The sequence below is a fragment of the Sus scrofa genome, chromosome 11, assembly GCF_054392235.1.
Source record: "Sus scrofa isolate SSC_HxYL_T2T_F1_AM1 chromosome 11, Sscrofa_HxYL_maternal_Yorkshire_Landrace_v2.0, whole genome shotgun sequence".
NCBI lineage: Eukaryota > Metazoa > Chordata > Mammalia > Artiodactyla > Suidae > Sus > Sus scrofa.
In genome coordinates, this window is record NC_139393.1 from 26,178,487 (window position 1) to 26,203,773 (window position 25,287).

Sequence of the window (25,287 nt, forward strand, 5' to 3'; positions counted from 1 at the left end):
TTGGGTGCAGCCCTAAAAAGACAAAAAAAAAAAAAAAACAAAAACCCAAAACCAAACATTTATCAGTAGCCATTAGGGAAAAACAAGTCAAAATGACAAGGAGATAACCACTTCACACACTCAGATTGCTGTGATCAAAATGAAAGCAAAATAAAACAAAGCAAAATAAAACAAAGTGGGCTGCTCCTGCCCCCCAGGTCAGCTTCCTGCTGGGACAGTTGTGTGGTGGGGGAGGGGCACCGGGGGCAGGGCTTTTGCTGGGCTGAGGGGCTCTTGCTCCAGCCATGGGAGGAAGGGGCCCCACTAAAACGCTGCTGAATGGAAAGAAGCAAACATCCCCCCCCCCTGCATTTATGAAATCTGTTGATTTTTTTCCATGAGGACTTTAAATAGCATCTCTAGGAGAGGGGGGGGGTGTAATCACATAACCTCCTCAGCAAAGCTGCTCCCTGTTCAGGAAATGCCAGGAAGCAGCACAAGGACTTGAAGTTTCCAATTGCCCCAGTGACCATGTAGACATCCAGAGTGCGCCCTAGAAAGGCGGGGAGAGGAGAGAGTGAAGGCATCGGAGGATGAGAATACTGAAGCACAGATGAGTTTAGTAACTTTTCCAGCTCAGGAAATGAGAAGGTGACAAGGGAGATAAGAGTTGAACTCAGGACTGTCATTTTCATCACAGCAATGAATAGTGAATAGCAGAAGACAAAATAGCAATCCCTTGCTTTCAAGCTAGAGTCCATGCTGTGGTTTGCTTTTTGGTTTTGTTTGTTTGTTTGTTTTTGTTTTTTGCTTTTTGGGGGCCGCATCTGCAGCATGTGGAAGTTCCCAGGCTACAGGTCAAATCAGAGCTACAGCTGCCAGCTTACAACAGCCACAGCCACATCAGATCTGAGCTGCGTCTGTGACCTGCAACGCCAGATCCTTAACCCACTGAGCGAGGCTGGGGATCGAACCTTCAACCTCATGGCTCCTAGTTGGATTTGTTTCCACCACGCCACAATGGGAACTCCTTAATGAAATTTCTATACGAGATTATTCCTGCATCTTCTCAATTGTTTCTTCCTCATGTTTGCCCTTTTCCTTTCCTACTTGGCAAGATTTGGCTCTCCACTGGAGGGTCTTTTTGCAGTCCTTGCCCAGTTTTAGTCTGGTGATAACCACCTTGCTGGGGTAAATGCCCACATAGACAGTCGTGCCATTAGCCTTCGCCTGCTCCACTTGTTCAGTGTAGATGCCCATATTTCTTCCTGTAAACCTGGACTGCTTTGCCAATCTGCCGCCCTTTGTAGTGCCCTCATACGACCTGAACTTCATCATCCTTGCAGATGGGCATGGATCAAACATTGTATTTCTGTCTCAGCCCTTTGGAAAGAAGGGAAGACATAGTCTTCCTACGAATGTGAGACGGTGCAGTGAAATGCCATTTATGGTTCTTGCTTTGGTCAGAAGTCACAAAGGGGGAGTTCCCGTCGTGGCTCAGTGGTTAACGAATCTGACTAGGAACCATGAGGTTGCGGGTTCAATCCCTGCCATTGCTCAGTGGGTTAACGATCCGGCGTTGTAGTGAGCTGTGGCGTAGGTCACAGACGCGGCTCGGATCCCATGTTGATGTGGCTGTGGTGTAGGCCGGCGGCTGTAGCTCCGACTAGACCCCTAGCCTGGGAATCTCCATATGCCAAGGGAGCAGCCCTAGAAAAGGCAAAAAGACAAAAAAAAAAAAAGTCACAAAGGGATCAAACTTCATTTTGGCCCTGATGCTTCAGCCTTGTCTGAAAAAGGGAAGAGCTGAACTCTTTTCTTTCTTTTTTTCTTTCTTTCTTTTCTTTTCTTTCTTTCTTTCTCTCTCTCTCTCTCTCTTTCTTTCTTTCTTTCTCTCTGTCTTTCTGTCTTTCTAGGGCTGCCCTCAAGGCATATGGGGGTTCCCAGGCTAGGGGTCCAATTGGAGCTGCAGCCACGGGCTTATGCCACAGCCACAGCCACATCAGATCCAAGCTGTGCTGTGATTTACACCACAGCTCATAGCATTGCCAGATCCTTAACCCATTGAACGAGACCAGGGATTGAACCCACGTCCTCATGGATGCTAGTCGTGAACTCAGTCTTTAAATGCACAACACTTTCTTAACAAAAGTGAAGGAAAATTTGAAGGAAAGATGTTCTGAAAATCTAGCACATATGAATTTAAAACGACTGGATATTTGTACACTAAATAAAACTGTAACAACAAATGGAAAATAACAAGCATTGGCAAGGATATGGAAAAACTAAAGCCCACATTTCCTACTGGTGGGAATGTAAAGTGGTGCAATTTCTTTGGAAGACAGTTTTCAATTCCTCAAAAAATTAAATATAGATTCAACAATTCCACTTCTAGGTATATACCTAAGAGAACTGAGAACATACATTAAAAAAAAAAAAAAAAAAACTTGTACGCAAAAGTTCAAAGCAGCATTATTTGGAGTTTCTGTTGTGACTCAGTGGGTTAAGAATCCAACTAGTATCTATGAGGATGTGCAGCCTCATGGTTCCTAGTCGGATTCGTTAACCACTGCGCCACGACGGGAACTCTGAAAGGCTCCATTCTTTATTCTTTCCCTTTATTAAAGCTCATATACCGTAAAAGTCAGTATTTATGATATATGGCTAATCTGTATTAGAGCAGCCATTCTCGGCTTTGTCCAGTATTTACGTTTTTTTTGGGGGGGGGGATCTTTTTTTTCAGGACCACACCTGCGGCATATGGAGGTTCCCAGGCTAGGGATCGAATCAGAGCTGTAGCTGCTGTCCTATGCCACAGGCACATTAATGCAGGATCCAAGCCTGTCTGTATAATCTACACTCCAGCTCACAGCAACACCGGATCCTTAACGCACTGACTGAGGCCAGGGATCAAACCCACGTCTTCATGGATCTTAGTCAGGTTCGCTACCACTGAGCCACCATGGGAACTCTGCTTTGTCCATTGTTTTATTTCCTACATGGCCTCTTCACATGCTGGAATTATTTAGTGGATTGATTTATTTACTCTCTATTATCTGTTTCTTCCACCAGAATATGCACTCCATTGTAGGGAAGACAGTGTCTTTTTTTTTTTCACCAGTTCCTAGCATATTACCAGACATTGAGTCAGTGCTCATGAGAGAAGAAATAAGTGAGTGTGTTTGGTGCTTATTTGCATTTATATGACAAACACCTGCGTTTATAGATCTCATCACTTAGTTATTTATCTGGGAGGGAGCGCTATTATGGCGCCATTTTTTTCCGGTTGTTATAGCAACCCACTGGCCTCCAGAGCTACAAGTTAATTCTGACGCACTTGTTTTCCCAGAAGTCCAACAGTATTTTCAACTATGAAATAATGATGCTATTATAAATCGCATCTCTTGCACTATAAAAGGGGCATTGTGAGGTTTTCACTTTTATGTTTTATGAGGATGGCAGGGAATTAGAAAGGAAACAAATCTTCTCAAACCGATAAATGCCAGGAAAAACAGAACAAAGCGGAACGATACACATCTCCGCCTCTAATCCTTTCATATTTCGTCCCTGTTCTCGGCCTTTCCATATGCATCTGTGAATATGGTTTAGTTTTCTGTGCAAGTTGTTAAGGAACTTTTGAAAAGTAAAGGCTACAAAACGAACTCGAAAGAGCTCTGTTGCAGCTTAAGTGTTTTCTCTTTGTTGCCTTGTAGCCTGTTGCTTAAATTTTCACGTGAAATTAGCAAAGGAGAATAGTCTTACAAAAATTGATAACGGTCTTACAAAAACTGGGCCTTTGGCTCAGAAAATGCTCAAGATAAGATAGTTCTTGGAGTTCCTGTTGTAGCCCAGCAGTTAATGCACCCGACTAGTATCCATGAGGGTGCGGGTTCGATCCCTGGCCTTGCTCAGTGGGTTCAGGATCTGGCATTGCCCTGAGCTGTGGTGTAGGTCGCAGCTGCAGCTCGGATCCTGCGTTGCTGTGGCTGTGGTGTAGGTTGGAAGCTGTAGTTCTGATTCATCCCCTAGCCTGGGAACCTCCATATGCCTTGGGTGCGGCCCTAAAAGGACAAAAAAAAAAAAAAAAAAAAAAAGATAGTTCGAGTTCTCTATTCCTTCCTTCCTCATATTTTAATGGCAGGAAGTAAGAAAAATTTTATTAAACTTGGTTAGTCATCATAAAATGCTCAGGATTATCAGTGCATAAAAAGGGTTTTCCCACCCATTCAACCAGCCATGACTTCAGTTTTTAAAACGCAGTCCATTTTCTAACAGTGAATATGTTAAGGGGGTTTTACATGTATTTTATGCTATATTTTCTCTTCTGGAGGTTTTTACATCACAGCCAGAGCAACGCCAAATCTGACCCCTGTATGTGACCTATACCGCAGCTCATGGGAATACCGGATCCTTAACCCTTGAGCGAGACCAGGGGATCAAACCCTCATCCTCATGGATACTAGTCAGGTTTGTTACCACTGAGCCACAACGAGAACTCCCTGTGCAGTTCTAATATATAGGGTTATAATACAAACAGGAAACATGCCATAACTTTATCTAAAAGAAGTGACACTGCAATTAGCTTACCCAGGGGGTTTTGACATATAAAATAAGTACTGAATTCTACACAAAATTTAGCTCAGATGTCAAACTTTGAGATAGCTAAATCTAGATATCTGTCTATTGAGAAAATTTGAAAATTGTCCACTCAAATGGAAGGTTTTGCCAGAAAGGTATCAGATATCCAGCCGGAAAGATCTTTCAGAAATTGCTCGATAGGCAGTTCTCACTGTGGCTCAGTGGTAACGAACTGGACTCATATCCATGAGGACTCAGGTTTGATCCTTACCCCTGCTCAGTGGGTTAAGGATCTGGCGTTGCCATGAGCTGCAATGTAGTTCACAGACATGGCTTGGAACTGGCATTGCTGTGGCTGTATCATAGGCCAGCTCCTGCAGCTCCAATTCCACCCCCAGTCTGAGAACTTCCATATACTGAGTGTAGCCCTAAAAAGAAAAAAAAAAATTTCCTGATAGAGTCACTATATTCCAGGTCTAATTCTCAGCTTTAGAGTTTTGGATATTCAATTATTACTATACCTTAATGTGGTAGGGTTTGGGTACTGAATCAGAATAGCCAAACCATCAAGAATCAAATATAGGCGTTCCCACTGCAGCTCAGCAGGCTAAGGATCCAGCATTGCTTCTGTGGCAGAGTGGGTTGAGTCCCTGGCCGGAGAACTTCCATATGCCCCAGGGGCAGTCATTACACAAATAAAAGAAATGTATAAAGACCATAATACTGATATATTACATTATAATTAGAAAACAAGGAGTTCCTGGTGGCGCAGTGGTTAACGAATCCGACTAGGAACCATGAGGTTGCGGGTTCGGTCCCTGCCCTTGCTCAGTGGGTTAACGATCCGGCGTTGCCGTAAGCTGTGGTGTAGGTTGCAGACGCGGCTCGGAACCCGTGTTGCTGTGGCTCTGGTGTAGGCCGGTGGCTACAGCTCCGATTCGACCCCTAGCCTGGGAACCTCCATATGCCGCAGGAGCGGCCCAAGAAATAGCAACAACAACAAAGACAAAAAGACCAAAAAAAAAAAAAAAAAAAAAGAAAGAAAACAGAACTTTCAAATCACTACATAGATACTGGCATTTCTATTTGTATTTTTTGGCTTTTTGGGGCCACACTCACGGCATATAGAGGTTCCCAGGCTAGGGATCAAATCGGAGCAAAAGCTGCTGGCCTACACCACAGCTACAGCCAAGCCAGATCTGAGTCACGTCTGCGACCCACACCACAGCTCACGGCAATGCCGGATCCTTGACCTAGATGCTGGTGATTTCTGATCAGTACATATTCTTGTGGTCTGATCCTCATGAGACAAATTAGGGTCAGGAGGTTTCTTCATGGATATGGACGCAGAGTAAGTCTTTGACGGGCATCATGTGTGTGCATGTTCCAATTTCCAAGTTTGTGTGTGTTTTGGCAGAAGGGAGGGGGGACCTGCATGTTTTTTTGGTCTTCAGGCACTGCTAAGTCTTTAACTCAGCAGCAGCATGGTTAATGAACCATATATCAGTGATTTGCACTGTTTTTTTTTTTTTTTTTTTGCTTTGCTTTGTTTTTTGTTTTTGTTTTTGTTTTTTTTTTGTCTTTTTAGGGCCACACCCAGGGCATACGGAGGGTCCCAGGCTAGGGCTCTATCGGAGCTACAGCTGCCAGCCTACACCACACGCACAGCAACACCAGATCCAAGCCTCGTCTGCGACCCACACCACAGCTCACGGCAACGCCAGATCCTTAACCCACTGAGCGAGGCCAGGGATCGAACCCGCAACCTCATGGTTCCTAGTCGGATTCATTTCTGCTGGGCCATAACGGGAACTCCCTGAGGGAGGTTTTTGATTACAGATTCAATCTCATTACTCAGTATAGCTCTGTTCAGATTTTCTATTTCTTCCAGATTCAATCTTGGTAGATTATATATTTCTAAAAATGTATCCATTTTTGCTAGCTTACCCAATTTATTGGCATATAGTTATTCACAGTAGTCTCACAATCCTATTAATTTCTTAGTATCAGTTGTAATGTTTTCTCTTTCATTTCCAGTTTTATTTATAGAAGTCTTCTGTATTTTTCTTAATGTAGCTAAAACTTCATGAATTTTTTCATAATTTTCAACAACCAGGCCTTAGTTTTGCTGACATTTTTTATTGCTTTTCTGGTCTTTATTTCATTTATTTCCACTCTGATGGTTGTTATTTTTTCTTTCCTTCCTCTAACTTTGGGTATGGTTTGTTCCTCTTTTTCTACTTCCTTGAGGTGTGAGGTTGGGTAGTATTTAAGATCTTGCTATTTTTTTCTTTCCTTTCTTTCTTTTTAGGGCTGCATCTGGCTAGGGGTTGAATCAGAGCAGCTGCCAGCATACACCACAGCCATAGTAATGCAGGATCTGAGCCACATCACAGCCACACCACAGCTCATGGCAATGCTGGATCCTTAACCCATTGAGCAAGGCCAGGGATTGAACCTGCAACCTCATGGTTCCTAGCTGGATTCATTTCTGCTGCACCACAGTGGGAACTCCTCTGTTTGTGTTTTCTTATAGCTCTTGCTTTTCCTCAAAACAACTATTTTGAACTCTTTATTAGATGGATATAAAATTCTGTGCCTTTGAGTTGGTTATTGGAGAATTGTTATCTTTTTTCAGACATATTTTCTTTTTTCTTTTTTCTTTTTGTCTTTTTAGGGCTGCACCCATGGCATATGGAGGTTCCCAGGCTAGGGGTCAAATCGAAGCTGTAGATGCTGGCCTATACCACAGCCACAGCAATGCGGGATCCAAGCCCTGTCTGTGACCTACATCACAGCTCACAGTAACAATGGATCCTTAACCCACTGAGTGAGGCCAGGGATCGAACCTGCAACCTCATAGTTACTAGTCAGGTTCATTAACCACTGAGCCATGACAGGAACTTCTCATGACATATTTTTCTTGGTCCTTCATGTTCCTTGTAGTTTTGCTGCTTTCTCATTCCAGCAGCTGACAGCTCTTCAAATCTTTCCCAGTTGCCTTTAGGTGGGGAATAGTGTCTGTTGGTCTTGTTATATTAAAGGTTTTCTCTGAACTTGTATGGATACTCTGTTCCACACTTAATCTGGATTTTTCTCCGTGTATGGATACACTTTTTTGGGCACTCCCTCTCGTGGCAGGATTCTTAGGGCTTTTTGTCTTAGTATTTACAGCTCAGCAGGCTGGCTGCTGAAAGCCTCTCCTTTGTTTTCCAGAAGGTGGAGCTACAGCTCAAGCTTGTGGTTTCACCCTTGCCCAGGGACCCTGACCCATTTTTCTTTTTTCTTCCTTTCTTTTTTTGTCTTTTTCTAGGGCCGCACTGCAGCATATGGAGGTTTCCAGGCTAGGAGTCCAATCCGAGCTGTAGCCGCCGGCCTACACCAGAGCCACAGCAATGAGGGATCCGAGCTGCGTCTGCAACCCACACCACAGCTCACGGCAACGCCAGATCCCTAACCCACTAAGCAAGGCCAGGGATCGATCCTGCAACCTCATGGTTCCTAGTTGGATTCGTTAATCTCTGAGCCACAATAGGAACTGCCCTATTTTTCTGACAACACTGCCAGTCAGAACTGACTCTCACTGCTGCCTTCGGAAGTGCACACAAGGAACCAGCCACAGGTCTGGGGGAGGTGTGGGGTTAGCACACAGGGCATTGGTGGTACCCTTAGGCCTGATGGGGGAATCCTCGGGTGAGGTTCTCCCAGGGGGTCTTGGGTGGAATTCCTACAGAAATCCTGGGTGCACTCAGCAGAAACTGTGCTCCTTGAATGGCCTTTGATATTATCTTTCCCTATCTTCCTCCCTTGGCTGTGGGAGGAAGAACCCACCTCTGTTCTCCAGGTACCACTGGAGAGAAATGAGTTTCTCCAGCAGCATCCCACACAGCTGGGGAAGCTGAGCACTCCTGCTCCAGGTTTCTGTCTCCATGATTATGGGAGAGGTTGCTGCTGGCTAGTTCTGCAATGTCACCTTGAAGGGAGTGGCAGCACTGGCAAAGTTCCTTTTACTATCACCTATGTAGCCATACTCATAGCTCTATGATTTTTGCGGCAATGGTGTGCTGGCATCTCCCCTTGGGAAGGCTCACTTCTACCAAGTCCCTACTGTCTATGGGTTTCCACCCAACAGAGCACGCTCTAGGTTTTCCCAGCTGAAGCCTAGAGGGGTTAAGGCTCTTGCTGTTTCTGTAGCCCATACTGAGGGCGGTCTGCCCATCACCAGATGCACAGGTGAGCCGCACTCCTCGCATGTCCCTTGGTCAATGGTGCTTCATCCCGCAAATCCCACTCTTGCTCATGGATACATATCTAACTAGTTGTGGAAAAGGACAAACGAGAGAGATGTCTTACTCCACCATGATGCTGTTGTCACTCCCCATGAAACCTTTTTTTAAATTTTTAAAAATTTTTTGTCTTTTTAGGGCCGCACTCTTATCATATGGAGGTTCCCAGGCTAGGGGTCCAATCGGAGCTGGAGACGCCGGCCTCCACCCCAGCCACAGCAACGACAGATCTGAGCCTCGTCTGTGACCTGCACCACAGCCCACGGAAGCACTGGATCCTTAACCCACCGACAGAGGCCAGGGATCGAACCCACAACCTCATGGATGCTAGTCAGGTTCGTTAACGTCTGAGCCACAATGGGAACTCCTCCACAAAAACTTAAGAATCAGTTGGTCATTATCCATAGAATAACGTGCCAGGATATTGGTTAGAATTGTTTGAATCTATAGATCAAATTGGGAAGAAGGGTGCTACTTTGATTTTAAAAGAGTATTTACCAGAGTTCCCATCATGGTGCAATGGAAATGAATCTGACTAGGAACCATGAGGTTGTGGGTTCGATCCCTGGCCTCACTCAGTGGGTTAAGGATCCAGCGTTGCCTTGAGCTGTGGTGTAGGTTGCAGACGTGGCTCGGATCCTTCATTGCTGTGGCTGTGGCTGTGGCTGTGGCTGGCAGCTGTAGCTTTGATTAGAGTCCTAGTCTAGGAACCTCCATATGCCACCGGTGCTGCCTAAAAAGACAAAAAGATCAAAAAAAAAAAAAAAAAAAAGAGAGAGAGAGAGGAAATAAACTTCACCTTTTTTTTTTTTTTTAAAAGAGAATTTACCAATTATGAACGATTTGAGTTACTCAATAACAGGAGCAGCTCCAGGGTATGGACTATAAATTTCCTTAGGAATTGAGTGAATTCTGTACAGTTAGAATCTCTAATCAATGTTTAAAGTATTGGCCCAGTTCTATTTCTCTGCTTCACTTCTTATTCTTGTTTTTCTTTGCCTTAGCTGAATAAGCACCAACAGATGGTATAATAAGAGTAATCACTGCATATTTTTATGGAAATGACCCTGATAAATAAAACACAGTTCTTACCTTCGGGGGCTTCCAAGAGAGTTCCTATAGAAATAATTAACCATACAACAATAATTAACTGGCATAATGTATGTGTTTGTAGCAATTGTTCTGAGGAATGTTTTTGAGTTAGTAAGAAAAAGTTTACTATTTGAGGCATTTCCCAGAGAGGACATAAACCAGCCAGAGAAGACTAGCTGAAACTATTTTAAGCCCAGTGAAATTGTGTGGATGAGAGATATTTTCACCAACTTTTTTTCTTTCTTCTTTTTTTTTTTGTCTTTTTGTCTTTATAGGGCCACACCCGCAGCACATGGAGGTTCTCAGGGTAGGGATCGAATCAGAGCTACAGCTGCCGGCCTGGACCACAGCCACAGCAACACAGGATCTGAGCTGCGTCTTCAACCTACATCACAGCTCACGGCTACACGGGATCCTTAACTCCCTGAGCAAAGCCAGGGATCGAACCCACATCCTCATGGATACCACTTGGGTTCGTTAACCACTGAGCCATGATGGGAACTCCCACCAGCTTTTTATTTTGATACATTTCATGCATACAGAAAAGTTTAAAGAGTACTTCAGGAGTTCCTATCGTGGATCAGTGGTAATGAATCCAACTAGCATGCATGAGAATGTGGGTTTGATCCCTGGCCTTGCTTGGTGGGTTAAAGGATCCAGCGTTGCCATGAGCTGCGGTATAGGTTGCAGAAGCAGCTCAGATCCTGTGTTGCTGTGACTGTGGTGTAGGCCGGCAGCTACAGCTCCAATTCGACACCTAGCCTGGGAACCTCTATATGCCATGGGTACGGCTCTAAAAAGACAAAAAAAAAAAAAAAAGAGTGCTTCAATGAGTATTATATATGCCACATATAAGTTTAATGATTATTAAAATTTTGCTACATTTGCCTTATTTCTTTCCCCTATACTATCTCTCTCTCACACATACGTATCTGTGCATATATCTCTGTGTGTTTGTATGTGTGTTTACTTTGTCCAATCCAGGATCCAATTAAGATGCACACATTCCAGAGTTCCTATTGTGGCTCAGCAGGTTAAGAACCCAACTTGTGGAGCTCCCGTCGTGGCACAGCAGAAACGAATCTGACTACGAACCATGAGGTTTCGGGTTCGATCCCTGGCCTCACTCAGTGGGTTAAGGATCTGGCATTGCCATGAGCTGTAGTGTAGGTCGCAGACTTGGCTTGGACCTGGTGTTGCTGTGGCTGTGTTATGGGCCGGTGGCTACAGCTCCAATTAGACCCCTAGCTTGGGAACCTCCCTATGCTGCAGGTGCGGCCATAAAAAACAGGGGGAGGGGAAAGGAGTCACACATTCCATTTGGTTTCATGGTTTTATTTCCTAGATTAATCCCTCTAACTTCTTTCTCCTATGACACTGATTTTTTCCAATAGTCCAACAAAGTTGTTCTGTACGACAATTTACATTCTGGATTTGTCTGGCTGCTTCCATACAGTGTTGGTAACTGCATGTTAAAATTTATGTATTAGCATTCCCTTCATGGCTCAGTGGTTAATGAACCTGACTAGGATCCATGAGGTTGTGGGTTCGATCCCTGGCCTTGCTCAGTGGGTTAAGGATCCGGCGTTGCCATGAGCTGTGGTGTAGGTCGCAGATGTGGCTCGGAGCTGGCATTGCTGTGGCTCTGGTGTAGGCTGGCAGCTATAACTCCTATTGGACCCCTATTCTGGGAACTTTCATATGCCTCGGGTGCGACCTTAAAAAAATGGGGAAAAAAAGTGAAATTTATGTGTCAATTTGGGTGGATCACGAGGTGCCTGGATATTTGGCCGAACACTTTTTCTGGGTGTGTCTGTGGGGGTGTTTCTAGAGAAGACTGGCATTGGCCTTGGGTGGGCATCATCCAATCCACTGAAGGCCAGAATAGAACAGAGGGGCAGAGGAAGAGAGAATCCACCTTGACTGTTTGCATTGAGACATGGGTCTTCTCCTGCCCTGTAACTGGAACTTGTACCATTCAGTGCTCCTTACTCAAGCCTTTGGCCTTGAACTGGAACAGCACCATCGGCTTTCCTGTCTCTTTAGCGTCCAGACAACAGATTGTGGGACCTCTCAGCCTCTATATTCATACAAGCCAATTCCTTATAATAGACCTCTTTATACACACACACATATTTATATACACATGTACGTATATCTGTAATGTCCTATTGAGTCTATTTCTTCTTCTTCTTCTTTTTTTTTTGTCTTTTTGTCTTTTTTTTAGGGCCGCACCCGCAGCATATGGAGGTTCCCAGGCTAGGGGTCCAATCAGAGCTGTAGCTGCTGGCCTACACCACAGCCACAGCAACAAAGGTTCCGTGCCACTCTGGGACCTACACCACAGCTCACTGAAACGCCGGATCCTCAACCCACTGAGTGAGGCCAGGGATCGAACCTGCAACCTCACGGCTCCTAGTTGGATTTGTTTCCACTGAGCCACAATGGAAACTCTCTGAGTCTATTTCTTTGTTGTACCCTGTACCCTGACTAATCCAGTAAATTTTTCCTTTCTTTTCTTTTTTTCTTTTTTCTTTTTCTTTTTCTTTTTTTTTTCTTTGCTTGCACCTGTAGCATATGGAAGTTCCCAGGCTAGGCATGGACTTGGGGGCCAGTAGCTGTCAGCCTGTGCCACAGCCACAGCAACGCCAGATCCAAGCTGTGCCTGCCACCTACACCATGGCTCACAGCAACACCAGATCCTTAACTCACTGAATGAGGCCAGGGATGGAACCCTCAGCCTCATGGATACTAGTCGAGGCTCGCTACCGCTGAGCCACAACGGGAACTCTCTAATTGGATTTATTGAGATAACATTTGCATACAGTACAATCCATCCCTTTAAGTGTATAGTTTGGTGAATTTTGACAAATCTATACACTTGTGTGCCCATGAGTCCAATTTTCCATCATTCTTATGTATAGATAAGGTCAAGAATATTCACAGCAGCACTTTCATAATAGACTGGAAATAACATAAATATCTATCAACAGGAGAATGGGTAAACAGAATAAATTGAAGATGTTTATTCAATGGAATACAGAAGTACAAACAGCAAGAATGAACAAACTAATATTACATGAATGAATCCCACAAACATAAGATTGAAGGAAAGAAACTAACTAAAGAAACAAACCCTGACTAATCCAGTAAGTTCACTCATCCCCTTGACGCACTGTACACTAAAATTAAGTAAATAGTAATTAAATTAAGGTGAAGCACATTTGACAAGATTATCGTAGATAAGATTGTGAAGTTCATAATTCAGGAGGTCTCATTATGAGTGAGGCTGAGCTGCTTTGTCTTTTTTTTCTCTTTTTGGCTGCACCGGTGACAGCATATGGAATTCCCTGGCCAGGGATCGAATCTGAGCCCCAGCTGTGACCTCTGCCACAGCTGCAGCGTTGCTGGATCCTTAATCCACTGTGCCGGGGCCAAGGATGGGACCTGATCAGCCACAGAGACGAAACCAGATCCTTAATCGGCTGCATCACAGCGGGAACTAAGTGATGCTAAGTTTGACCCCTAAGATAACGAAGTTTGATCATATGTCTCCGTTGTACTGCTTCATTTTCCTCGTAATAATTAGTATGAAACCTGTGGCATTATGTCAGGATTTGGTGCTTCCACGTTGCTAGGCAGCCCCAGAGAGCACCCCAGTGATGTCTGTTCTTGCCAGGCGTATGTATACTTTTCCCCTTGCGTGTGGTCCTGGACTTTTTGACTCTTCTAATGGAAAGATACAACAGGGAGTTCCCGTGGTGGCTCAGCAGTAATGACCCCGACTAGTATCCATGAGGACTCAGGTTCAACCCCTGGCCCTACTCAGTAGGTTAAGCATCCGGCGTTGCTGTGAGCTGTGGTGTAGGCCACAGACGTGGCTCCAATTCGACCCCTAGCCCGGGAAATTCCATATGCTGAACTTGCAGCCCTAAAAAAAAAAAAAAAAGAAAAGAAAAGAAAGACAGCTATGAAAGATAGGGCAGTGGTGGTGTCTCTTCCAAGATTAGGGGTTTTTGGAAAAAGCTGTGACGTGGGTGCCATCTCTGTTTTTCCTCCTCTCTCTGCCTCTTCTTTCATGTTGGGATCTTGTGGCATGGGGAGAATCTGAGGGCCTCATTCCAACCATATGTAAGGATCTTTAGCCCGATAGCAATTTACTGAAAGAACTTGTAAACAGACTCTGCAGCTCTGGTAGAGTTTTGAGATGACTGCACCCCTGGCCTACACCACGTTGCAACCTCATGAGACTCAGAGAGCCAGGAAAACCCACCTACATCTTTCCTGGATTTCTGATCTGCAGAAACTGCAGGGTAATAAACACTGCTTGTTTTAAAGATGCTGAACTTGAGTGTTACCTGTTTGTTTGTTTATTTAGTTAGTTGGTCTTTTTGTTTTTTCTAGGGCCGAACCCGCAGCATATGGAGGTTCCCAGGTTAGGGGTCCAATTGGAGCTGTAGCCTCCAGCCTACGCCACAGCCACAACAACGTGGGATCCAAGCCTCATCTGCAACCTACACCCACTGATCGAGGCCAGGGATCGAACCTGCAAGCTCATAGTTCCTAGTCAGATTCGTTAATCACTGAACCACAATGGGAACTCCCTGTGTTTTTGTTCGTTTGTTTTTGTTTTTGTTTTTTTTAGGGCCACACCAGCAGCATATGGAGGTTCCCAGACTAGGGGTTGAATCAGAGCTTCAGCCACCAGCCTACACCATAGTCACAGCCATGCTGGATCCTTAACCCACTGAGCAAGGCCAGGGATCGAACTGCATCCTCATGGATACTAGTCAGATTCACTTCCACTGAGCCAGGACAGAAACTCCTGTGCTACTTGGTTTTAAACAATAAATAGTTACCCCAAACTTTCATCCCATGGTTTTAGCATCCACTAACAATCCTTGCCTGCCTCTATGTTTACTAGTAGCTCTTCTTCTGTAAGAGAGCTTGCTTTTATTTTTTTCTTCATTTTGCTCTGAGTTGGGAGAGAATTATATCTTATTTGAATCAATACCATTATTTTAATTTCAAATGCAAGATGGCAGAGTAGGAGGTCCCAGATTTCAGTGGCCTCACAGAAAATACCAACAAGACAATAACACCGGTATGAAAATCCTAGGGGCTCCCGCTGCGGACAGGTAAGGACCTGTCTAGGATCCATGAGGATGCCAGTTCGATCCCTGGCCTCCCTCAGTGGGTTAAGGATCTGGCATTGCCGTGAGCTGTGGTGTAGGTTGCAGATGTGGCCTGGACCCCACATTGCTGTGGCTGTGGTGTAGGTCGGCAGCTGCAGCTCAGATTCCACTTCTAGCCTGGGAATTTCCATATGCCACAGGCATGGCCCTAAAAAGACAAAAAGAAAATAAAAAATAAGAGAGAAAAATCCTAGAACCCAGGGGTGAGGACGAAGCCCCCCTTGAACCACAAGACTGTGGAAAGCCACATTAGGAGGGTGAGAGGAGTGGTTTCACTTTGACCACCTTGCCCCTCCCCCAGGCTGGCACAGTGCCCCACAGCATCCTCTGGGACCTACAGTTTCTCCAGTGGGGAAAAGAGAGCCTGACATTGACATCCAACTTGGCCAGCATTCCAGTGCTTCCCCTGGGGCACGCTTCTGTCTCCCAGGAAACGCTGGGTGAATCAGCAGGGCGACACCACATGGGGTCAGCCAGAAACGACAAAGGAGGAGACAGCTCACAGCCACCAGTGCCAGGCTCATGCTGTGGCGCTGCATTCCTGCTGGTGGTGGCACCCACGCAGCGTGCCCAGCAGTGACCTCATCCATCCATACGTCTGAGTCAATTGCTCCCCCTCTGGCCAGGGGACACAGTCGGTAGCTCTGTCCGGTTTCTGGATGCAATCAGTAGTCTAGCCCAGCCTTGGAGCGAATTGCACCTCCCCAACTGGAGAGGGAGCCAAGCTAGCAGCCTTGTCCAGAGGCAAAGCACAGTGTCTCCCCCAACTCATCCGAGCAGACAAGGAGCTTACACAGGAACCCTGTTGATCTGTAGGTTGGGTCTTTATTTTTTTTAATTTTTTGCTTTTTAGGGCCGTGCCCCGCAGCATAAGGAAGTTCCAAGGCTATGGATCCAATCCGAGCTGCAGCTGCTGGCATTTGTCACAGCCACAGCAACTCAGGATCCTTAACCCACAGAGCAAGGCCTGGGATCAAACTCACATCCTCATGGATACTAGTCAGGTTCATTACCACTGAGCTACAATGGGAACTCCAATTTTACTTTTGAAATTACTTTACTTTTAATTACTTTTCACAGCTCCAGTAGATGAGGGTGTGCCAAGAGCAGTCATTGTGCCAAGGAGATTGATTGATTTATTTATTTTTAATTATTTAATTATTTATTTTGCTTTTTAGGGCTGTACCTGTAGCATATGGAGGTTCCCAGGCTAGGGGTTGAATTGAAGCTACAGTTGCCAGCCTATGCCACAGCCACAGCAATGCCAGATCCGAGCTGAGTCTGTGACCTACACCACAACTCACGGCAACGCTGGTTCCTTATCCCACTGAACAAGGCCAGGGATCGAACCTGCATCGTCATGGATACCAGTCAGATCCCTTTCCACTGCGCCACAAAAGGAACTCCCAACCAGAGGATCTTAGCACCTAGATTCAGGCTAATTGGAAGCCAGACCTTTGGGCAGCTGCTTTTACCGAATGCAAATACATAAGAGTCCGAGGGGATGACAAGCAGAAGCCCCAATGGCCACCAGAGCAGCAGTCACAAAAATCAGGGCTCTGGGAGTTCCCCTTGTGGCTCAGCAGTTACAAAACCCACTAACATCCATGAGGATGCAGGTTTGATCCCCGGGCTCGGTCAGCGGGTTAAGGATCTGGTGTTGCTATGGTTGTGGCCTAGGCCAGCGACTCTAGCTCCAATTCAAGCCCTAGCCTGGGAACGTCCATATGCCACGCGTGCAGCCCTAAAAAAGCAAACAAAATAAAAACAAAGATCAGGGCTCTGGATGAGTGTATTTGTTCCTTTCTAGGAGACCCCCATGGGCTTAGGGAGGCAGAGGGAGGGTATCAGGATGGTGTCCCCTGGCCTACATTCCCTGAGAACCCCCCGTGACTTTTCGGTACGTGCCAAACCTGAAACCTGCTCCTCAGCCAAAGCTTCAGGACCAGCAAGTAAGCCTCTTTTCCAGAAAGCCTCGGGGGTGTGTTTCAGTCAGCTGTCTGTGCTGTGCCCCGGGGCGGGGAGCCTGCCAAGAAATGTCTCTGGCATTGCTGCGGTCCTTTGCTCGCAGGAATGCAAGCTCCCTGGCCACCAGAGCCAAGGAATCAAGCTGCCAAAACAAGGGCACCAGCAAAATCTGGGACGCTAGATAAGTATAGCAGCTCCCACTTGAGAGGGAGCTCCGTGGGTGGCTCAGCAGGAAAGAACCCAGCTAGTATTCAGGAGGACTCGGGTTTGATCCCTGGCCTTGTTCCGTGGGTTGAGTATCCAGTGTTGCTGTGAGCTGTGAGATGAGGCTTGGATCCTGCATTGCTGTGCTGTGGTGTAGGCTGGCTGCTGCAGCTACGAGTTGATCCCTAGCCTGGGAACCTCCATATGCCGCTCATGTGGCCCTAAAACACACACACACACACACACACACACACACACACACACACACACACACAGCTTCTCTCTGAGAGATGCTGGCACACTGCAGAGGGAGAACTTGAAGATAGCACCACCATCCAAGGTCTCAGGAGAGGTGGAAGGTCAGCCTTAGATGTGTCTTTAAACAGAAGCCTTGACCCTCGGGCTGCGGCTGTGATGATGAGCTGATAGGCCTCTCCCCCCAGAGGCTGAGTTCCTGGTCTGTCGCCTCTGGCCCTGCCCTGGGGGTGGTAGATGTTTATGAACACTCTCTCCTTGGTTCCAGGGATGGGACTCTTGGAGCAGAAACCCCGCTGGCCCACAAAATCAGGTGACCCAGAAGCGTCTCCTCCTTGCAGTCGCAAAAATCAGAGCACCAAACAAGGATATAAGATGTTTTTGTTTCTTTTTAGGGCTGAATCCGAGACATATGCAAGTTCCCAGGCTAGGGTTTGAATCAGAGCCATAGCCACGGACTCTTGTCACAGCAAGGCAGGATCTCAGCCACGTCTGCGGACATACATCACGGCTCAAGGCAACGCCAGAGCCTTAACTCACTTAGCGGCACCAGGGATCGAACCCGAATCCTCATGGATACTTGTTGGGTTTGTTACCACTGAGCCTCTTTTTTTGGAAGATGCCTGTGAGCTGGAGCAAGACAGAGAAAATGCAAAGATCGCGTCCCCAGGTTTCTGTTCCCTGAGAGCATCTCCTTAGGTCCATAGACGTGAACCAAACCCGAAACCTGCCTCTGAGGTCAAAGCTCTTGAAGAAAGAAACAGGCCTCTTGCTCAGAAAAGTCTGAGGATGCCTTTCGATCTCTGTTCAGTGCCCTGGGGGTGGTAGACTGCCAAGAACTGGTTCTCTATTTATTACACTCCTGTGGCACTCAGGAACACAAGCCCCTCTGACTTCTAGAGCCGGGTGATCTGGGGGCATCATCCTGGTGACAGCAGCAAAAAACCAGGTCACCAGATGTAACAAGCAGGGCACCAGACAGGTGCACACGTTCCCCTTTGGGTTCTCCCCTTGGCTCCAGCAAGGCAGAGGGGGATGTGTAAAGATGGCACTCACCAAAAAGAGAAAAAAGGAAAAGCAAACATAAAAATTAAAGTTCCCGTTGTGGCTCAGTGGTTAACGAACCCGACTAGTATCTGTGAGGACGCAGGTTCGATCCCTGGCCCCGCTCGGTGAGTTAAGGATCCGGTGTTGCCATGAGCTGCAGGGTAGGTTTCAGAGGCAGCTTGCATCTGCAGTTGCTGTGGCTGTCTTGTGGACCAGCCGCTGCAGCTCCGATCTGACCCCTAGCCTTGGAACTTCCATATGCCGTGGGCCTGGCCCTAAAAAGACAAAAAAAAAAAAAAAAAAAAGAAAGAAAGAAAACACTAAAATAAGTTAGAAAAAAGACTGAGCCCACCGGCTTTAGGAAGGCAGAGAGAGAACAGCAAGACAGCGCCCGCCTACCTCCGTCCCCCAGAGAGTGTCACAGCAGGTCCCTGCCCCGCAGACCAGCATTGTCAAAACAGCAAGTGAGTCCCTTTCACAGAGAAGCCCGGGCACTTTTCAAAAGGCTGCTTCTGGCTGGGCCCTAGGGCCTGTGGGCTTGCTGACCTTCAAAGCCAGATGTTTTGGGTGTTTGCTCAGGTGCAGATCTTAAAGTTTGGGGTGCCAGTGCAGGATACAGACCCTTCCCTCCTTGGTGAGAAGCTCCAGGTGTTTTGGGTTTTTTTCCTTCTTTTTCTTTTTTGTCTTTTTAGGTCTGCCCCTCAGGCATATGGAAGTTCCCTGTCTTGGGGTCTAATGGGAGCTACAGCTGCCAGCCGACACCACAGCCACAGCAACATCAGATCTGAGCCACGTCTGCAACCTACACCACACCTCGAGGCAACGCTGGATCCTTAACCCAAGGAGCAAGGCCAGGGATCGAGCCCGCAACCTCATGGATACTAATCTGATTCGTTTCCACTGCGCCACAATGGGAACTCTTTCCCATTAGTTCTTGTATGCTACTGCATCCTTAGAGCCCTCAGTATATTATTTACAGTTGTTTTCAATTCCTAGCCTGATAGTCCAACATTCCTGCCATGTCTGGTTCTGATACTCACTCCATGTCTTCAAATTGTGATTTTGCCTTTTAATTTTTCCTTGCCGGCTGGACATGATGTGCTGGGTAAAAGGAACTGCAGTTACGGAAACGAATCTGACTAGGAACCATGAAGTTGCGGGTTCGATCCCTGGCCTCGCTCAGTGGATTAAGGATCCGGCATTGCCGTGTGCTGTGGTGTAGGTCACAGACGATGCTGGGATCCTGCATTGCTGTGGCTGTGGTGTAAGCCAGTGGCTACAGCTCAGATGAGACCCCTAGCCTGGGAACCTCCATATGCCATGGGAGCAGCCCTAGAAAAGGCAAAAAGACAAAAAAAAAAAAAAGTTTTTTATTTGTTTTTGTTTGTTTGTTTGTTTTTTCCTGTTTCCCTTCCCCTTTGATGTGACAGAATTGAGAGAGAAAGGGCTGGAGTTAGTATTTTCCTTCTCCCGCTACAGTTAAGTGGAATTGGGTGTTTCTCTTCAAGTCGGGCTCTTAGAAGACCCAACAGGTGAAGCTCTGATGAACTAGTTTCTCCTGAGAACAGACCTCGTTAAGAGAGCAGATTTTTCTGGTATCTTTCAAAAGGACTCCTCATCCCCTTTCCCTTCGGAAGCAGGAGGGGGGTTTTTCTCCCATGTTTACTGGGAAAGCTGTCTAAGCGCCTTAGTCATAGGCTCCTGCGCCCCTTTAACCGGGTCCTCTGCAGTTTTTAACAAGTTTTTCACTCCAGAGGTGTGGGCACTGAGTTTCCAGCAGTTTGTCAATTACATTTCCGCTCTTCCTGCCACGGCATCTGCTCCTGGGTCTCTGCTCCGGTAAGACATTGCTTCCTGCCTTTTCTCTCTGATCTCGGGAACAGCCGTGGGCTGAGCGTCTCCTCTTTTCTGGATCCAAGGAGAGTTGTTGATATTTGGCCTGTTCAGCTTTTTCAGTTGTTGTGGGGACAGGTTGGGGAGCTTCCAAACCTCCAAGCCGTTTCCATGAGAAACGGCCACGGTTATGCTTATTTTTAATTGTGAAACATCAGCTACGTGTTGTACCCACGCGTAGGTTGTAGCAGGATCGGTGATTAGGACACAGTGTGAGATCCCTTCCGCTTGGGGTCAAGGTTGGTCTTTTGGTGGTGTCTTTTCGACAAGATTGAATCTTTGATTTGAAGGTCGCGTAAGGGCTGTGATGGGAAAGAAAACCTGAGTTGTTGATAGTAAATATGAGAGTATATAACAGTTGTAGCAGTTTTTAAGGATAGATGTTAGATTAGATCAAATTGGGGTCATTTAAGGTCCAGGAGAAGTAAAGAATCATCATTGGCCTGCTGGTATTATTTCATAGTGTGTAATTATTCACGGGGAATGATCAGTGTAGACTGGAGGGGGAGGATTTGAGAATCATGAGGCCCCAGCAAGAGACTGGGCAGGTTGAATGCCTCAGAGAGTTTGGCTGGTTTGCATGTAAGAGCATTGGTGGCCCGTCAGGGCTCAGCAGGAACGAACCCAACCAGTATCCATGAGAACATGGGTTTGATCCCTGGCCTCACTCAGTGGGTTAAGGAGCCGGCATTGCCAAGGGCTACAGTGTAGGTTGTAGATAAGGCTCAGATCTGGTGTGGCTGTGGCTGTGATGTAGGCCAGCAGCTGCAACTCTGATTCGACCCCTAGCCTGGGAACTTCCAAATGCCATGGATGCAGCCAAAAAAAAGAAAAAAAAAAAAAAAAAAGGCAAAGAGCATTGTTGGCCTGCTTTATGTTTCCAGAGGATTGAGGGTAGTCAAGATAGTGACATTTTTGTAGCAGCAGAAGCACTTGTTGAATATCCTGATAAACCTTACTCTTTTTTTTTTTTTTTTTTTTTTTTTTGGTCTTTTTGCCATTTCTTGGGCTGCTCCCACAACATGTGGAGGTTCCCAGGCTAGGGGTTGAATCAGAGCTGTAGCCACTAGCCTACGCCAGAGCCACAGCAACACAGGATCAAAGCCGTGTCTGCAACCTACACCACGGTTCACGGCAACACCGGATCCTTAACCCACTGAGCAAGGCCAGGGACCGAACCCGCAACCTCATGGTGCCTAGTTGGATTTATTAACCACTGAGCCACTGAGTTATTAACCTTACTCTTGAAATGAGTTTCTCTGTCTCTAGAGAGGAACAAAGGGACCCCCATGTAGGGAAAATTCTTTCTGGTACCTGCTTAGCTATAGTTGTGATTGGAGAAAACACTTCTAACCATCCCCCCAAACAAGGATATTCATGCCCTTTTTTGTGTGTATTAAAAGGGAAAGGGGGAGTTCCTGCTGTGGCACAGTGGGTTAAGAATCCAACTGCAGTGCCTGGGGTTGCTGCGGAGGCAGAGTTTAATTCCCGACCTGGGATCAGAGGTAAAGGATCCAGCGTTGCCTCAGCTGCAGCATAAGTGGGACCTGTGGCTCAGGTTCAATCCCTGGTCCAGGAGCTTCCATATGCTGTGGGTGCAGCCATAAAAAAATAAGAATCATACAATTTTTTAAAAAGGGAAAAGGGTGGCGTTCCTGTTGTGGCTCAGAGGTAACGAACCTGAATAGGATCCATGAAGACTTGAGTTCGATCCCTGGCCCTGCTCAGTGGGTTAACAGATCCGGAGTTGCCATGAGCTGGGTGTAGGTTGCAGATCTGGCGTGGCTGTGGCTGTGGTGTAAGCCGGCAGCTGCACCTCCGATTGCACCCCTAGCCTGGGAACCTCCCTATGCCGCAGGTGGGGCCCTAAAAAAGAAAGGGAAAAGGGTAATTTGTAATTGAAGGGGTCCAAACGGAGGAGCACAGGTTTCAAAGCACAGACATTGAAGGAGAGTCCCGGTTTGGGGAGCTGCCCCTATGGCACATGGAGGTGCCCAGGGTAGGGGCCGAATCGGAGCTGCAGCTGCCGGCCTACGCCACAGTCAAGGCAATGCCAGATCGGAGCTGCCTCTGCAGTCTACACCACAGCTCAGGGCAACGCCAGATCCTTAACCCCCTGAGCAAGGCCAGAGATCAAACCCGCATCCTCCTGGATACTAGTCTGGTTCATGACCGCTGAGCCACAACAGGGGAACTCCTGCATTTTGCTTTTAGAAACCTTATGTCTGCTGTGGGCAAAAGCTTGGGGTAAATGAACTGTCAAAATCCGGCGAGCAGGAAAGAAGGCCGTCTCTGCGCTGGAAAAGGAGAGGTTCAGGAAAAGGTTAAACTTCTCAGGTTTGCTTTTAGGGCCATGGAGGGACAAGCACTCCTCTGAGGCATGTGTCTAGTCCATGTGTCTTGTTGACTTTTCCATGCGATGGTTAAAAGAGCTTGTGAATCAGGGCGAAGGGATGTTGCGGGGGTGGGGGTGGGGGTGGGGGAGGGCAGAACCTAAGCTGAGGACTGTGAAGTGAGCTGTGTTGGAGGGAAGGTAGACTGGAACAAACCCACTGGGGTTAGGATCTAAAAAAAACCCAGGCTTAACTCTGTAATTGCTGGCACAGGTTGAATTAGCCAGTATCCTTTACCATTAAGATGCTTTGCTGCGGGGGATCAGAGTCTTACAGGGGGTGTCAAGAAGGCCTTGACTTAGGGAGTGGTCTAGTGATTCGGGCTTGGTGCTTTGTCACCACTGCGGCCCAGGGTTCAATCCTTGGTCTGGGAACTGAGATCCCACATCAGGCCACTGTAGGCTGCCGCCAAAAAATAAAGAAAAGAAAAGAAAAAGAAAGGTAATTAAAAAAAATAAGGCCTTGAAGGATAGAAAATTCTGGAGGGCTTTTAGTTGTAAGTATGTTGTGGTCATCTTGGGAATGGCATTTCTTAAATACATATTTTTTTTGTCTTTTGTCTTTTTAGGGCCATGTCCATGGCATATGGAGGTTCCCAGGCTAGGGGTCGAATTGGAGCTGCGGCTGTCAGCCTACACCGCAGCCACAGCAACGCCAGATCCAAGCCACATCTGCGACCTACACCACACCGCTCATGGCAATGCTGGATTCTTAACCCACTGAGTGGGGCCAGAGATCAAACCTGAATCCTCATAGTTCCTAGTTGGATTCGTTTCCACTGCGCCACAAGGGGAAAGCCTTATATATATATATATTTTTTAAAGTCTGACAAAGCAGATTTTTAAAAAATTTTTTTAAATCATAGTTCATTTACAATGTTCTGTCAATTTCTGCTGTACAGCAAAGTGATCCAGTTACACACACACACACACACACACACACACACACACACACACACACATACATTCTTTTCTCACAGTATCCTCCATCATGGTCCAGGAGTGGCATTTCTGCTTTCAGAGGTTCAGCTTCCCAGATTTGGCCTATGTCCATGCTGGGAGCAGCCACAAGGGAGTCGGGCATTTTAGTTAATAGAGCTTGTACTCAAGTGTTGGGGGGGTTTTCACAGGGGCAAGGAAGTCTGATGGTCCATGAGAAACCTAAAAGTACAAAGGTACATAGGCGTGGGGTCTTGGGAGAGCATCTGCTGATATTCCAACCAGAAAGTAAGCTCTTCCCAGAAAGTTTATTGAAATAATAGAAGCTGAGCAGAAAATGAGGCCTTCTGGTAAGAGATCCTAGTGAGGCTCAAAGAGGTTTAGACAAAGATAAGTCAGGGGGTAGATGATCAAGGCCCATGGCAGGCATGGTCTGTGTACTCCGAGAGAGTATAATGGGAAAATAAAAAATAAAGCTAACAGCCTTTAGGCCTGTACTTTGTTATGTTCCATAGACTGGGTGACTTTTTTTTTTTTTTTTCATATGGAGGTTCCAGGCTAGGGGTCCAATTGGAGCTGTAGCCACCAGCCTACACCAGAGCCACAGCCACTTGGGATCCGAGCCGCATCTGCGACCTACACCACAGCTCATGGCAACGCCAGATCCTTAACTCACTGAGCAAGGCCAGGGACTGAACCCTCAACGTCATGGCTCCTAGTCAGATTCGTTAACCACTGCGCCACAACGGGAACTCCTCCTGGGTGACTTTTAAACAAATTTATCATCTCGCACTTGTGGAGGCAAGAACGTCAAGATCAAGATACCAGTAGGGTTTGTTCCCTTTGTAGCTCAGCAGTAATGAACCCGACAGGTATCCATGAGGATGCAGGTTTGTTCCCTGGCCTCGATCAGTGGGCTAAGGATCCAGCATTGCCGTGAGCTGTGGTGTAAGCCACAGATGTGGCTCGGAGCAGATCCCAAGTTGCTGTGGCTGTGGGGTAAGCAGGCAGCTACAGCTCTGATTCGACCCCTAGCCTGGGAACTTCCATATGCCACAGGGGCAGCCCTAGAGAGACAAAAAAAAAAAAAAAAAAAAAAAAAAAAAAGTCAGTTTAGTTCCTTCTGAGGGAAGGATCTGTTCTAGGCCTTTCTCCTTGGTTTGTAGATGGCCTCTAGGTCTGTCCACATTGTTCCTCTATGCAGGTCTCCGTGTTCCCATTTCATTAGGACATTAGTCATATTGGATTAGAGCCCCCCCCATGACCTTCATTTAACTTGATTACCTCTGAAAATTATCTCCGAATAATATCACATTCTGGGAGCTCCCTGGTGACCCCGACAGTTAAGGATCTGGCATAGTCACTGCTGTGGTGCAGGTTCAATCCCTGGCCCAGGAACTTCCTCGTGCCACAGGCATGACCAAAAGAAAAACAAGAAAAAAGACAACACATTCTGAAG

The 25,287-nt window shown here is 46.6% G+C and overlaps 1 pseudogene; it reads right to left on the reverse strand.

Moving 5' to 3' along the window:
• Positions 1-1,032: 1,032 nt before the first annotated feature.
• Positions 1,033-11,961, reverse strand: LOC100513753 (large ribosomal subunit protein uL24 pseudogene; annotated as a pseudogene).
• Between the last annotated feature and the right edge of the window lie 13,326 nt (positions 11,962-25,287).